At 38.4% G+C, this 16,112-nt stretch overlaps 1 non-coding gene across 1 annotated transcript; it reads left to right on the top strand.

Annotated features, from left to right (window-relative positions):
• The first annotated feature begins 14,753 nt into the window (after nt 1-14,753).
• Nucleotides 14,754-14,815, top strand: LOC138074721 (U7 small nuclear RNA). The gene has a single exon (XR_011144534.1). It is a non-coding gene; the product is annotated as a U7 small nuclear RNA (small nuclear RNA).
• The last annotated feature ends 1,297 nt before the right edge of the window (nt 14,816-16,112 follow it).

Below are 16,112 nucleotides of genomic sequence, written 5' to 3'. Positions count from 1 at the left end.
GATGCCTGTTTCTCACCGTCCGGCTCCCTCTTCGCTGGCCCTCCCCCTTTGTACTCGCCTTATCAGTCTGTTGCCGAAACCTAACGAAGTCATAAAGCTCGTTTTATGTTCATTTGTGAAATGCGTTCAGTATTAAACAAAATATTGACTACATCTTGGTTGATTTTTTTCATAACTGAAAGTTACAACCACAGAATTAATAACTATACTTAACGTAACGAACAAAAACGCCATGGTTTAGTCTGTCACAGCAAATGGTACTCAAATCATCCTTACGAATGAGATCATCACCGTTGAGGTGAATTTGCTTTCAAAATCAGATAACAAATGGTAATAGATATCCTGGGAACTAACTGTACAATCATATGTTTTCTTATTTTATAAAAATCAGGAGACAACAGATGCTTCATTACGTGCATTAATAGGCTGTAGGCAAAAGGGATGTAGGCCTTGTAATCAGTAAAACTTCCTTTCAAATTCCAGTGAGTGAACTTAGAGGGGGTTGGGAATAGGGATAGATGGGGCGTTTGGGGTTGACATGTACACACCACTATGTGTAAAATGGATAACCAACAAGAACCTACTGAATAGCATAGGGAACTCTACTCAATATTCTGTAATAACCTATATGGAAAAAGAATCTTTCCATTCAGTTCAGTCGCTCAGTCAAGTCCAACCCTGTGACCCCATGGACTGCAGCATGCCCAGCTTCCCTGCCCATCACCAACTCCTGGAGCTTGCTCAAACTCATGTCCATCAAGTAGGTGATGCCATCCAACAATCTCATCCTCTGTCGTCCCCTTCTCCTGCCTTCCATCTTTCCCAGCATCAGGGTCTTTTCCAATGAGTCAGTTCTTTGCATCAGGTAGCAAAAGTATTGCCGTTTCAGCATCAGTCCTTCCAATGAATATTCAGGACTGATTTCTTTTAGGATTGACTGGTTTGATCTCCGTGCAGTCCAAGGAACTCTCAAGTCTTCTCCGACACTACAGTTCAAAAGCATCAATTCTTCACACTCAGCTTTCTTTATGGTACAACTCTCACATCCATACATGAGTATTAGAAAAACCATAGCTTTGACTAGATGGACCTCTGTTGGCAAAGTAATGTCTCTGTTTTTAAATATGCTGTCTAGGTTGGTCACAGCTTTTCTTCCAAGGAGGCTGCAGTCACCATCTGCAGATTTTTAAAAATTAAAAAAAAATTTCGGTGATGAAAATAGCAGGTGTCTAATTGATTTGAACTTTGTAAATCTGTTTCCAAAAAGAAAGGAAGGTCGGGGAGAAAAGAAAGAAAATGTCAATTATACCTCAAGTTTTAAAAATCAAAAGCAGGTTAAAAATTTTAAACTGTTAGTAACTCATGTGATACTTCTGTTGCACAGTGCTAACTGGGATCCAGACCCATATGGCTGTTTACTGGTTATGTCTCACAGGCAATTCTAATGCATCTTGTCCAAAATAAATAAATGAATGTACATATATAGTGTTTAAATCTCATCCATCTCAGGTTTCACTGTCTCTTTCAATAGGACCAAGTTATCTAACGAGGAACATAATGGTCATATTTGATAACTCTCTGCTCCTCACTCCCTACCTCTAATCAGGCAGTAAGTACTTCCAATTCTGCCAATGAAACATTTCAAATATTGAAAATCCACCCATTCCTCTCTGTACTCTGTACCAGTTCAGGTCTTTTGTATATTTGGTATTATTCATTTGTATAACAAATATTTATCAAGTACTTACTATGTGCTAGACATTGTGCTGAGCATTGTGAATACTAGATACATGACCACTGTTTTACTTGAAGTATTTGAGAAGACCCAGAAAGCAAGCCCACTATTTACAATATAATGTGGAAGGTATAGGATGACATACTCATGCTCTGAGAACACAAAGACAGAATACTGTAGTCAAACCAAGAGAAGGTAACCTTTAAATTTTGCAACATAAATAAGACAGTTACATAAAGCAAATAGGGCATTGCCCACAGAAAAATTAGCAATGCTAAGCTACAGAATCCTCTAGTTGAAACATCGTGAAACAAATTCTCTACTAAAATCTACTGAATGTATCCTGCAAGGAATGTCTCAGGAGATAAGGGAAGCAAAGTAGACAGAAATGTATTAAGATTTTTGCTAGGAAAAGGAATTTTAACTATTTTATATTTCAAACCATGAGAAGCTGTTAAAGGGTATCAATCAGAGAGGAAATAATCAGATTTGATTAAAGACACCATTCTATAAGGCAAGTAGAGGACAGACAGAGAAGGCCAAGAAGAGAGGAGCAAAGACCAGTCAGAATTGCAGGTCAAAAGGGGTGCGGGTAGCAGAAATGAGCAGGAAGGGACAGAAACAATAAGAAGAATGAATAACTATGTGGTTATAGAAGATGAAGGAGGGGAATCTCAGAGACTTCCAGATTTATGGTGAATGCTTGGGTGGTGGCACCATTCAAGAAAGAGACACAGGCTTGAAAAACCCAACTTTGGGGTCTGGACCTTTCAACTGGTTAGGATAAGGGAGGAGGTTGAGAGAAAGGAAAGTATTACTTCCTATGTTGGGCAAGTTGAATTTACCCAAAGTGGAGATTCCAATAAGCTGTTTGAAGCTTAGGAGGGAGGTCTGGGCCGAAGACAGAGATCTGGACTCATTCACGCAGAGTGTGACAGCCAGAATAGTTCTGATGAGGCCACACAGAGTAGAAGTGAGAGGAGACAGAGAAGCCTGACATTTTAAGAGCTGAAAAATGAAAAAGAGTCCCACAAGGCTTATGTGTGGGCCAGAAAGAAAGGGATAAACGTGTAACAAACAGCACCAATGAGGAAAAAAGTTTCAATAAAGAAGTGAACGGTGAGGGACATGAAATGTGTTAGTTTCACAGTATGGAGATCAGTAAGTAGGAGCAGTTTCAGCAACTTGTCTACATTTTAGAACAGAGGTTTTCAACTGGGGTTGGTTTTCACTCCCAGGGATTATTTGATGCTATATGGAGATATTTTTCAGAGAAGGCAATGGCACCCCACTCCAGCACTCTTGCCTGGAAAATCCCATGGATGGAGGAGCCTGGTGGGCTGCAGTCCACGGGGTCGTGAGGAGTCGGACAGGACTGAGCGACTTCACTTTCACTTTTCACTTTCATGCATTGGAGAAGGAAATGGCAACCCACTCCAGTGTTCTTGCCTGGAGAATCCCAGGGACGGGGGAGCCTGGTGGGCTGCCTTCCATAGGGTCACACAGAGTCGAACACGACTGAAGCGACTTAGCAGCAGCAGGAGATAAGCACAACTAGGTAGATGTTACTGACATCTAGTGGTCTGAAGCAAGGAATGCTGCTAAATACACAGCACAGCCTCCCACAGCAAAGAATTATCTAAACCAAAATGTTAATAATATTCCAACTTAGAAGTCCTGGTTTAGAAAGGACGAAATGGGGTAATTATACAAGAATCAGTACTTTTTAATTAAATTTGTAGTAAATGGAAAGGAAAGATACATATCTAGCAGCATATGGAATTTAAAAAGGGGAGACTTGAATCATGTTGGTAATTGAAGGGAAAGGAGAAATGAGAAAGGTGAATGGAAATAAACAAATTTTCAGTTGAGGCAGAAGAAATGAGATTCAAAGCTCAGATGGGAGAATTAGCCTTGGATAAGAGAAGGGATATTCCTTTCACTGAAACAGGTAGGGAAGAGGGAGAAGTGATTGTATAAATGAATTGAGTTTGTTAGCTTCAGGGAACAAGTTGAGGGCTTGCTCAAAGAATGGACTTGATATCTCTGCAAAACATGAAGTAAGGCCATCTACTAAGACATCAGATTTGGAAATTGCTGAATGGAGAGTAATTAGAAGAGAGAGATTAAAAAAAAAAAACTCAGAATAGTCACTAACATGATGGCAGGTCAGACAATAGAGGCAACAGATCAAAGGCAGGAAGCCCAGAGCAGAAAACGGGTGAGACTGACAGGAAAGACAGGTGCCAGGGGTTGCATTGAAGGGAATAGTGGCAGATTATACCCACTTTGGTATTCTGGCCTAGAGAATTCCACTAACTGTATAGTCAATGGGGTTGCAAAGAGTTGTACACGACTGAGCGATTTTCACATAGAGGTGGGAAGTATCTCTCATCTGAATTACACACAATAGTTTCCTGGTTTCTATGGGTCTACTCTTGCCAGCATCGCCTCCACCTTCAACCACTATCAGAGTGGTAGAAACTGAGACACTAAGTTAAAATTCTTCAATAACCCTCCATCAGCTTCAAGATAAAATCCAAAATCCTTAACTTGGCAAATAAAACTTTTCCAAATCCAGATTCTCCAGGGTCATTTCACACCACCTCTTTCTATGACCCTACTCCCTGTCCACACTTAGACTTAAGCAGACTTCTCAAACTCCTTGCATTCTGTAGAAGAAGTCTATAGTTCCAGTATCTTCCTGCCTTTGCACCTGCTGCTGCTGCTAAGTCACTTCAGTCGTGTCCGACTCTGTGCGACCCCATAGACGGCACCCGCCAGGCTCCCCCGTCCCTGGGATCATCCAGGCAAGAACACTGGAGTGGGTTGCCATTTCCTTCTCCAATGCATGAAAGTGAAAAGTGAAAGGGAAGTCGCTCAGTCGTATCCGACTCCTCACGACCCCATGGACTGCAGCCTACCAGGCTCCTTCGTTCATAGGATTTTCCAGGCAAGAGTACTGGAGTGGGGTACCATTGCCTTCTCCTGCCTTTGCACCTACTATCCATTATTTCAGAATATTCTCACCCTTTCCCCGACCCCACCCCCACTTTCATCTGCTCACCAAACTCTTACCCATTCCTCAAAACCTTCCTCATGAAGCTTTGCCATACCTCTCTCCTCACTCCCACAACAGACCTAATAATCATTACAACTTTGGTACTCTCTTCAATCTTTGCATATATTTCTATTAGAAGTATTATAATTATTTATACAGACATGTGTCTGTCCCAAAAAAACTAAGATCAAATATATGTGTATAATGTTCTCTCTTTAGCAGAAAAATATCACTTAAAATATTTATTGAACTTACTGAATAAGAAGATTGGAGTTCTACAGACTTGTGGTTGCTAAGGAGGAGAGGGTTTGGGAGAGGGCTAAAATGGGAGTGTGGGATTAGCAGATGCAAACCGTTGTGTATAGACTGGATGAACAACAAGGTCCTCCTGTACAGCACAGGGAAGTAGAGTCAATACCCTGTGATAAACTATAATGGAAAAGAATATGGAAAAAAGTGTGTGTATATATATATATATATATATATGTATAAGTGAGTCACTTATACCTATACACAGTTACACATATACACACTTACATATATACACAAAAGTAGAAACTAACACAATGTGGTAAACCAACTACACTTCAATTTTTAAAAATTTTATATTTCAATAAAAAATTAAAAAAAAAGAAGATTGGGGTCCTAGTCTCAATTTCACACTAAGAAAACATAAATCTTTAGTCTTAAATCTTTGAACTCTTCCAAAAAAGTTAACTTTACTTTCTATAGAAAGATCAGGGCTATCCAACATATACATTTCAAACCAAACTCTGTTTGTCAGGAACTGCAGCAAAATTATATTTACCAAATTAGCCTGCACACATGGGCTAGTAGTGCCTAATATCTGGTAGATAAGAATTTGAGGAGCTGGTTCTAAACATGGAAATACTGAACTGTGCTAATGGATCAGCTGCAATAAGTGGGGAAAAAAGAAATTTTCTCCAAATTATTGAAGTCAGAGGGAAAGGCTCGTATGCCCGCCATCCATTGCATAAATACTTCATAATTGTACAAAGTTTGAAAGTGAGAGTATGCTTATGTGGTCAGCTTCATGAGTTCTTTCAAAAAAAATGAAGCAAAGATTGGAGGTTTAATGCAATGAGATAGGGGGTTAGGGGAACTTGTTGAAATATTTACTAAAATATTTCCTCAGATAAAAAGCTTTGGGAAGAATTAAAAGGATCTAAGAGATGCACTCATCAGAACATTTACTGATTCACAACATTCTACTTTTTTGTTGATGCACCAAGGTATCACTGGAATCTGAAACTAAAAGGAAAATTTTATAAATTCCATAGCACTGCTGATTTAGTTAAGGCATTGCAAGTCATCATTAAAATTCTATATATATAATTTGATTTCAGACAATAAGGTTGCAAACAGACTGTGGTTAGTTTGAAGATTACAATCTTTATTATACAAACACAGAGAGACAGAGACAGAAAAATAGCAACAAAAGATAAGGAGTCATTAGGCACTCCACTTATTTCTTACTACTAAACAGTTCTGAAGTCGATGGAATCAATTTTGAAAAATTGGGGAGCTCTTTGGTGGAATGACAACTTCAAAAGATAGAATAATCTTCATGAGTATTATCATTTTTTAAAGTTTCTCTGATTGTCTTTGGAATGCAACCTTCAAGATATATTTGAAGTGGTCAAATACTAATATTATCTGTGTGGCTCAGATATTGAAAAACAAAAGTAACAAATTATGGACTAACAAGGAGACATAATATGCCTGGAAGTTTGTAGACAAGCATTTGAAACTTAAAGTATCTTGAAATATTTCTGGCTATCTGGCCAAATTCTGTGTATATTTAAGGCCATGTGGTTCTGTGAAAGTATATTTTTATGTATGGAGAAGGAAATGGCAACCCACTCCAGTGTTCTTGCCTGGAGAATCCCAGGGATGGGGGAGCCTGGTGGGCTGCTGTCTATGGGGCCGCACAGAGTCGGACACGACTGAAGCAACTTAGCAGCAGCATGTATTTTTAAAGTGTCTTTATTTATTTATTTTTAGTTTTTTAAGATTTCCTCTTCATATTAATTTTATTTATTTTAATCTTTTGGCCAAACCATGTGGCATGTGGGATCTTAGTTCCCCCACCAGGGATCAAACCCATACCCCTGCATTGGAAGCTCGGAGTCTTAACCACTGAACCACTGGGAAAGTCCTAACAATATATTTTTAAAATAAAACTGTAGAAAAATAAAAGATAAAGTCACCATTCACCCACGGTTACGTAAGCCTAGCATCACACTGAGGTTTCCAGACAAATTGACAATAGTTCTCAGAGCAGTTTAGTCTTCTCACTACTAATATTTTTTACATATTTTGTCAAAGCTGGTCACAGATTTACCCGTGAACTTTTACAGTAAGTTGTTTTAATTCTTTTTAGAATATTTTTCCAATGTTGTTGAAAACCATAGTTTTTAAAGAGCTCACTTTTGTAAGTAATAAATAAAACAAGTTAGACTTATGCTCTCCGAAGTCCCTTAAAGCTCTAAAATTTCATGGTTTGCTTCAGACCTAATAAGATTTATGTGAACATTGAATATTACAATTTCAAGAATGATTTCCAGACTGGTAAATTATTTGCAAATTCAGAACAGGAAGTAAAGATGTTTCTCTGTACTTGCTTGTTATTAATAGAATATATAAAGTTTTCCAAAAGCACTCAATGTTTCCCTAAACTGTATTAGTATTTACTTAACTGCCAACATGTATCCTGACTATGATTTTTGATTATAGGATTGTTAACAGACATTGTAGGAGAAGGCAATGGCACCCCACTCCAGTACTCTTGCCTGGAAAATCCCATGGACGGAGGAGCCTGGTAGGCTGCAGTCTGTGGGGTTGCTAAGAGTCTAACACGACTGAACAACTTCACTTTCACTTTTCACTTTCATGCATTGGAGAAGGAAATGGCACCCCACTCCAGTGTTCTTGCCTTGAGAATCCCAGGGACGGGGGAGCCTAATGGGCTGCCGTCTATGGGGTCGCACAGAGTCAGACACGACTGAAGCGACAGCAGCAGTAGCAGCAGCAACAACAGACATTGTGCTTTGTTTACTCTACGGATTGTACAAATATATCAGTACATTTAAAACACTGATACATTGGGGGAATATTCAGAAAGAAGGATAGAGAAGAAAAGAGAATGAAATGAACCTGTTAATAAAAATATTTAACAGCTTGAATCTGAATGTCTTTAGTACTCAGTACTTCTGGTAAGATTTTAATTATTTTTAACTTTTGATAGAGCATAAGTCACTATTAACACTACTGTTTTAGAAATTTGGAAATGTTGAAGATTTTAGTTTTTGATTTTTTTCAGATCTTTACTTTGAAATTTAACTCAAACATTTTAAGTTGTGAAAATATAAATTGGTCAGAGTTGATAACCCAATTCTGAAAACATATTTATTTGGATTATAAGGATAAATAAAATCTTTCTACCCTGAACTGAAATTCAAACACTAATTTAGGATTGAGTTAAACTAGTAAAGAGTGCCACCTACTGAATCAAAAATACTTAAACACCTCAACATTAAGTTCAATTCTCAGAACCTCTAAAGTTCTAGCATCAGAGAGGTACATTTTAGAGACTTTTCATACAGAAAATACCCTCTGAAAAGTTATTTAACTAAATATTTCTTCCTAGTAGAAGAATAACAGACTAGTCATGTGTGTTTATCATGCCCAACATCACCTAACAAATGGCAAAGGAATCAAAATGGTACAAACCCAAAACAACAAGAGTGGGAGCAGGTGATCACCAAGCAAATTATTCCACCAAATATCTGGAAGACAGAAATCAGAGCGAGAGCTGTTAACTGTTGAGCAGAGTGAAGAAAAATCTACACCATGAAATACTACCGGAGGGGCTGCACTAGTTAGGCAGCTAGTGCACCTTGCCGAATACACCAGAGACTACGGACTCAGGCCAAAGACAAGAGAGGCCAAGAAAAAAATGTAGAGATGAAAACTAAGAGAGTAAGTCTACATGTGGCACGATGAAAACTCTCTATGCCTCTCTTCAGCACACGAAGTATGTACAGCATGACTTCCCCAGTGGTCCCGTGGCTAAGAATCCACCTGCAATGCAAGAGCTGTAGGAGACACAGGTTCTATCCCTGGGTGGGGAAGATGCCCTGGAGGAGGGCATAGAAACCCACTCCAGTATTCTTGCCTGGAGAATCCTATAGAGGGAGAACCTTGACAGACTACAGTCGATACAGGCAAAGAGTTGGACACGACTGAAATAACTTAGCACACAGGCAGGCTAAGACACCTCACTCGCTATGCAGGGGCCTGGGTTCAATCCCTGGTCAGGGAACTAGATCCCACATGACATAATTAAAAGATCCCTTGCCTAGCCAAATAAATACTAATACAATATATTTTTAAAAATAGAATGCATAGTATCTAGGTTTTGAAGTCCTAGGCTAAAAACAAGGGCAGGGAGATCTAAAAGAAAAAAAAGAAAAAACAGATTGAATTAGTTAAGTAGTTGGTGTGATAGCTTACACTAACTGCTGCTGCTGCTGCTAAGTCGCTTCAGTCATGTCCGACTCTGTGCGACCCCAGAGACGGCAGCCCACCAGGCTCCACCGTCCCTGGGATTCTCCAGGCAAGAACACAGGAGTGGGTTGCTATTTCCTTCTCCAATGCATGAAAGTGAAAAGTGAAAGTGAAGTCGCTTAGTCGTGTCCGACATTTGCAACCCCATGGGCCGCAGCCTACCAGGCTCCTCTGTCCACGGGATTCTCCAGGCAAGAGTACTGGAGTGGATTACCACTGCCTTCTCCGCTACACTAACTACTTCACTTTAAATACTAAAAGGTCCATCTGCCAACATCTGCCTGGCAGTAGACATCATCCTTTTACACATTAAAGTTTTTATATTATATAATTTTAAACATTTAGTTTTTATACTACATGATTTTAAAACATTTATTGAAAACCAAGATATGCTAGGTATTTGAGAAAAACCTGTAATGCAAAAGAGATCAAGTTAAACATTAAGAAAAACTGCAGAGATAGAGATAATTTAACACAGAGAGAGGGAAAATATTTTAACCCTCCTGCTAATATCCTCAGATATTTTTTAAAAGTGACACTGCATACTTTAAAACAAAAAAAAAGATGTGATGATAAAAGCAAGAAAGAATGGTTGGAAACTAAAATGATGATTTCTAAAATTAAAATTCAATAGAAAGTTTGAGAGATAAAAGGAAGAAAATTTTCCAGGATATAAGGCAAAAAAGGAAAGAAATATGAGAGAAAAGGTAAGAGTTATACAGGACCATTCCTAGAGGTAAAATTTCTTGCAGAAGTTCCACAAAGGAAGAACAAAGAACATGGAGAGAAGAAATGATGAAAGAAGTAATAAGACATTTCCCAAAACAAAGATTTCTGAAGTTCTAACCTTGTTGATTCATTCATCTCTCCAGAGTCACTGAGGTTGTTTCTATCTTTGGCTACTGTGAATAATGATGTTATAAGCATAGACGTACAAGTCTCTGTTTGAGTTCCTGTTTTCAATTCTTTTTGATGTATACGTATGAATGGATGAATGGAAATGCTGGGTCATACTGTCACTCTATGCTTAGCTTTTCGAGGGTTGTAATATCTCCATGTCCTGGCCAACGTGTTACTGTCAACCTTCTTTACTAGTAGGTCATCTAGTAGTCATCCTAGTAGGTATAAAATGGCATCTTATTGCAGCCTCACTGTTTTATTCTCTTACTAGTTACTTTAAAAGTTCCTTAACAAAACCATTCTTACTTTTATTATCCTCTTAGGGAAGAATTTATGAATGGTGTAAAAGCATTTACCACATACATCCCCCAACATGCACACACATCTTTTGCGATATTTTCACCATTTATTATTGTAATTCTGTATAATTTAAATGCCACATTGTTCTTTCTTCAAACCTCCTTTCACTGTCAATGTGATTTATTCTCATAATTATAATTTTCTTTGGTCTCCATCACTTTCTGCATCTGTTCTTTCATGCAAGAGGGTTTTCTTTCTGCATAATGAACGATTTAGAGAATATTCTTTATGCTTATCTCCTGTTGGAATAACTTTAATTTTCTCAAAAATATAATTTCTTTTAATATATTCTAACAACATATTAATTTTACCTTCTTTATAGAAGTATATCCAGAAGAGTAGTTATTTTCTCAAGGCACCTTGGAGATAACATTTCACTGTTTTCTGAAGTTCTTGTCATTGAAATGTCAGTGTTGGGTTTAAGTGCAGTTTCTTCAAAGTTAATGTCTTTTTTGTTTGTTTTTGAAGAGAGATATCAGATACAGTGAGGGAACCTAACAAGACAAATTGAAGCCCCAGAAAAAAAAGAGAAAAGAAGGGATCTGAGACAATATTTTGAAGAGATGATCATTAATAGTCTACTAATTCAAGATGCCCCACAAAGCCCAAGCAAAACAAATCCTCAACTAAACACATCTTATAAAAATGAAACTTCAGTAAATCAAGACAGGGATAAAAAAATTAAACAAAAACCCCAAAATGATAGCAAAATATACATTCTTGTTGAGTGTACATGATATATTTACCAAGCTATATCAGTTATGTTCTGTGACATAAAACAAGTCTGTTCAGAAAGATTAAATTCATACAAAGCATCCTCTCAACTTAAAGTATTCTAAAATTCAGTAACAGAAAGATATTTGAACAAATTTCCCCAAATAATTAAAAGTTAAACACAACACATAAATAACCAATGGATCAAAGGTCACAAAAGAAAAAGTCTAATGTTATGGACTGAATGAAAACAGAACCACAATTATTCAAAAGTTATGGGATCCCATTAAAGCTATGTTTTCAAGGAAACGCATAGCATCAAATGTTTATATTGGAATAGAAAACTTTAATATCAATGACCTATTCTTCCAACTTAACAAACTACAAGAGCAACTTAAACTGAAAGCAAGCAGAAAGAAGGAAATAAAATTTAAAAACTTATAATAAGGCATGTGGGCACCAGCTGGGGCTGTGCAGCCCCCACAGGGCCTCAGAGGCTACCCAGCAGCTGGGCTGGAAGCTCGTATGGCTCCTGTGTTCCCCGTGGCAACAAGAACTTGTTTAAGAAATTTTCCTCAAAAACCATTTAGTTCATGTCACTTTAGACTCCTCTAGACTATGGTGGTTTCTCAAGTTTTCCTTGTTTTTGATGATTTTGACAAATTGAAGAGTTCAGTTCAGTTCAGTTGCTCAGTCGTGTCCAACTCTTTGCAACCCCATGGACTGCAGCACACCAGGCTTCTCAGTCCATCACCAACTCCTGGAGCTTGCTCAAATTCATGTCCATTGAGTTGGTGATGCCATCCAACCATCTCATCCTCTGTCATCCCCTTCTCCTCCTGCCTTCAATCTTTTCCAGCAGCAGGGTCTTTCCAATGAGTTCTTTGCATGAGGTGGCCAAAATATTGGAGTTTCAGCTTCAGCATCCGTCCTTCCAACGAATATTCAGGACTGATTTCCTTTAGGATTGATGTGTTGAATCTCCTTGCAGGCCAAGGGACTCTCAAGAGTCTTCTCCAACACCACAGTTCAAAAGCATCAATTCTTCGATGCTCATCTGTCTTTATACTTTGAACTTTATACTTTGAAGAGTACTGGTTAGAAAAATGTTTTAGTATGAAGGTCTTTCCTTGGGATTTCTACTTCCAAATCATTCAGGTTGGAATTACTAACAAAGAACACTTCAAAGAACACCAAGGAGGAGGATCGTGAGCACTAAAGGCCTAGGATGGCCTCCTCTATAAAGCACAGAGTCTCTGAACACTTCTGATGTGAGCCAAGAGATCTGTTACCTGAATGTGAGGTTTCCAAAGTCTCTCTGACTTTAGACCTTTCAGCCTGCTGTGTGTATTGGAAGACAGCTCTTTTTGCTGAGCAGAATGAGCACAGGATTTAACCATCTTACAGAAAAGCACTGTTCATATGAGGCACCATTTGATGTCTCAGTAGACCCTGAGGAGTGTGTTGCCTATAGTGTTTGCTTGAGACAAAATGAAGCTCCATCTGAGACTGATTAGTTACTGGCAGTTACTGATTGTGGACCCCAGATGAAAAAGAAGACTACATACAAAATGACTTAAGGGAATCTACTGCTGCTGCTGCTGCTAAATCGCGTCAGTCGTGTCCGATTCCATGCGACTCCATAGATGGCAGCCTACCAGGCTCCACCGTCTCTGGGATTCTCCAGGCAAGAACATTGGAGTGGGTTGCCATCTCCTTCTCCAATGCATGAAAGTGAAAAGTGAAAGTGAAGTTGCTCAGTCACGTTGGACTCAGCGACCCCATGGACTGCAGCTTACCAGGCTCCTCTGTCCATGGGATTTTCCAGGCAAGAATACTGGAGTGGGTTGCTATTGCTTTCTCCGAAGGGAACCTACAGCCTCCTCTAATATCGTGAAATCTGCTGTGCATTCAAATCTGTGTGGACTCAATCAGGAGGCACTCAAAAAGCAAATAATAGTATGACCAAAACAAAAGGAGAAATGACTAGTTGAGTTGACAAAGCAGTAGAAAAAGAAAACAAACCCCTCATGGATGATGACATCTCTCCTAAAGAGGATCTGCTGCGTTGGAATGAGTGTAAACGATCTACATTTTGCTAGTGCATTTTTGGAGGAGCACACACTGGAATATGAATGTGAACTGCTAGAAAATAAATTAGAGGCAGAGAGAAGAGGTGACAAAAAGGAAACAAGTTAACTTGTTACAGAATGTGAATTAGTAAGTCTGTGAGACATTAGCTCTGCTAATAAACTTCTTTTATGAAGTTAAACTGATGAAGAACAACAGCTGCCATTAAAATCGCTACTATTTTAGACCTACCATATGATCCTGCCATCCCAATTCTGGGCTTATATCAGAGAAAACCATAATTTAGAAAGATGCATGCACCCCAATGCTAATGGTGGCACTATGTAAAACAGCCAAGGCATGGACAAGCAACCTAAATGGCCATCAACAGGAGAATGGATAAAGAAGATGTGGTGTACATATAAATGGAATATGACTCAGCCATTAAAAACAATGAATTAATGCCATTTGGAGCAACATGATGGACCTAGAGATCATCATACAAGTGAAGTAAGCCAGACAGAGAAAGACAAATACCGGATGATATCAGTTACATGTAGAATTTTTTAAAAAATGATACAAATGATCTTATATACAAAACAGAAATAGACTCACAGACATAGAAAAGAAACCTGTGGTTGCCAATGGGGAAAGGGAAGGGGGAATAAATGAGTAGGAGCTTGAGATTAACATATACATACTACCATACATCAAGTAGATAAACACTAAGGACTTACTGTATAGCACAGGAAACTACTTGATATTCTGTTCTAACTTACAAGGGAAAAGAATCTGAAAAAGAATATATATGTATATCTAACTGAATCACTTTGCTGTACACCTGAAACCAAACACAACATTATAAATCAATTATATTTCAATTTTTTAAAAGTCAGTACTATGTTCATCTCTACGTACTGTGTCATTATGCTTACACATATTATGAACTCCACTGTGGAAAACAAATTTTTTTAATTTTCCAGATAGAAAAAAAATAAGAGCAGAAACCAATGAAATAGAAAATAAAAACAAAAAAGAAAAGTGAGTGGTATCTAAAGCTAGTTCTTTGAGAATGTCAGTAATACAGATAAACCAGTAACCAGACTTTTTATGATTAATATAAATAAGAGAGAAGAAATAAATTGTCAATAACAAGAATGAGAGAGAGGACATCACATTAGAGCAACACATTGACTTCATTGTTTTAGAACTTCCCTAAAGAAAAGATGAGGTCCAGATGGCTTCATTGGTGAATTCTACAAAACACTTAAGGAACAAATAATACCAGTTCTATACACAAACTCTTGTAGAAAATAGATGACTGAGGGTTACAGCTCTTTTGGAATTTGTCTAGCAGGTTTTCGAGTTCACACTGGAAAGCCTAAAAAAAAAAAAAATGTGATTGAATGTAACTCAACTCATTCTATGGGGCCAGCATTGCCCTAAATCAACGCCAAACATATTAAAAGGAAATTTAGAACAATATCCCTCATGAAAATAGGTACAAAACTCCTTAACAAAATATTAGTAAATCAAATTTGGTGATACATAAACATGGATACTACATCATGGCTTAATCACAAGAATGCATGATTTATATAATAATACAAAAATCAGTCAATGTAACTCATATTTTCACACTATGAAAGAAAAACTAGATGATTATTTCAAATGATCCAGAAAAAAATCTACAAAATTCAATATCCATTCATGATAACTCACAGCAAATGAAAAATAGGTGGGGGAAACCTTCCTCAATCTAGAAAAAAAACTCTATAAAACACCTACAGCTAATATCATCCTTAGTACTGAAACACTAATGACTTTCCCCCTAAAATAAGGAACAAAGAAAGTCACTATCACAGGCCGAATTTCGCTCTGCCTTTGCACTTAGAGCCCATAATTCCCTTTCTGTCTCAATGAAATTATGTTTATATCCCCTACTCAGTTCAGTTCAGTTCAGTTGCTCACTCGTGTCCGACTCTTTGCAACCCCATGAATTGCAGCACGCCAGGCCTCCCTGTCCATCACCAACTCCCAGAGTTCACTCAGACTCACGTCCATCGAGTCAGTGATGCCATCCAGCCATCTCATCCTCTGTCGTCCCCTTCTCCTCCTGCCCCCAATCCCTCCCAGCATCATGTCTTTTCCAATGAGTCAACTCTTCGCATGAGGTGGCCAAAGTACTGGAGCTTCAGCTTTAGCATCATTCCTTCCAAAGAAATCCCAGGGCTGATCTCCTTCAGAATGGACTGGTTGGATCTCCTTGCAGTCCAAGGGACTCTCAAGAGTCCTCTCCAAAACCACAGTTCAAAAGCATCAATTCTTCGGCGCTCAGCCTTCTTCACAGTCCAACTCTCACATCCATACGTGACCACAGGAAAAACCATAGCCTTGACTAGATGGACCTTAGTTGGCAAAGTAATGTCTCTGCTTTTGAATATGCTATCTAGGTTGCTCATAACTTTCCTTCCAAGGAGTAAGCGTCTTTTAATTTCATGGCTGCAGTCACCATCTGCAGTGATTTTGGAGCCCCCCAAAATAAAGTCTGACACTGTTTCCACTGTTTCCCCATCTCTTTCCCATGAAGTGATGGGACCGGATGCCATGATCTTCGTTTTCTGAATGTTGACTTCAAGCCAACTTTTTCACTCTCTTCTTTCACTTTCATCAAGAGGCTTT

Source organism: Capricornis sumatraensis, chromosome 2 (genome assembly GCF_032405125.1).
Source record: "Capricornis sumatraensis isolate serow.1 chromosome 2, serow.2, whole genome shotgun sequence".
Classification (NCBI taxonomy): Eukaryota; Metazoa; Chordata; class Mammalia; order Artiodactyla; family Bovidae; genus Capricornis; species Capricornis sumatraensis.
Note: the sequence above shows the minus strand (reverse complement) of the source record. Positions and strands in the feature narration are given on the sequence as shown.